This window comes from Otolemur garnettii, unplaced genomic scaffold (assembly GCF_000181295.1).
Source record: "Otolemur garnettii isolate 467f Iridium unplaced genomic scaffold, OtoGar3 scaffold00212, whole genome shotgun sequence".
NCBI classification, from domain to species: domain Eukaryota; kingdom Metazoa; phylum Chordata; class Mammalia; order Primates; family Galagidae; genus Otolemur; species Otolemur garnettii.
This window is the reverse complement of record NW_003852607.1, coordinates 1,871,533-1,872,496: the sequence shown is the minus strand read 5'-3', so window position 1 is coordinate 1,872,496 and position 964 is coordinate 1,871,533. Positions and strand designations below refer to the sequence as shown.

The 964-nt window shown below is 40.5% G+C and overlaps 1 protein-coding gene across 1 annotated transcript in view; it reads left to right on the top strand.

Annotated features, from left to right (window-relative positions):
- The window catches only part of LOC105888166 (zinc finger protein 480-like), a 30,817-nt gene that overhangs the window by 14,875 nt on the left and 14,978 nt on the right, over positions 1–964 (top strand). The gene's annotated exons all lie outside the window — the stretch shown is intronic.

The following is a 964-nucleotide window of genomic DNA, read 5'->3' as shown; positions in this document are numbered from 1 at the left end:
ATTATTATTTGTCAGTAATTCAGAAGACTGTGGTTTTTTTGGTTTTCTTTCAGGACATTTATTTGAATCCTTTTATTTGGGCATATTTTCCTGTCTTCTGTCAGCCTTGTAGTTTTTAGTTTATGTTGGGTATTTGTAGAACATCCACCTCTCCCACTTTATTCCACTTTATTTGCCTTAAAATTATGCTGTGGAACATGTTTACTCATCAGCCTCTTGTAAAGGATCTACAGCAGTTGCTCCTGTTCTGGTGATGTGTCTGTCTGTCTTTCCTGGCTATTTCCATATACTATTACTAATGTGTGAGCAATTGACTTTAAGTTTCTTACTTTTCCTGATCCACTCATCCCTGCTTTTTCCGGAAGATTTCAGCTTCTGTTGTATTTCTGTGCTCACAACTTCTTTGAAACTCACTCATAATCCTCTCCTGGCTCCTGCTTACCCCTCACTGGTCCAGTGCATCACCTCACCTCTTTGTGTTTTCAGGATTGCCAGTGTGACTTGGAAAGTATATTGATGTTCCTTTCTTTTTTTCCTTTACTTTTTTTTGTTGTTGAGACAAAGTTTCACTATGTCACCAGCAGTAGAGTACTATGGCATCCCAGCTCGCACAGCAACCTTGGGCTTAAGTGATTCTCTTGCCTCAGCCTCCCAAGAGGCTGGGACTACAAGTGCCTGCCACAATGCTTGGGTATTTTTTTGTTGTAGTTGTCATTGCTGTTTAGCAGGCTTAGGCCAGGTTCAAACCTAACAGCCCTGTTGTAGGTGGCTGGCGCCCTAACCACATAGCAATTGATGTTCCTTTCAATGTCCCATTAAGGCGAGGCAGATTCTAATGTTATGCTCAGTCTCTAGGAATGCCAAACCCATAAGTTTATATTCCATTCTTTTCTTGCTTTTGTAGGGAGGAGCCATGTATTGGGAAATGATGAAGGAAAGAAATGTATTAAAAATCAACTTGGAT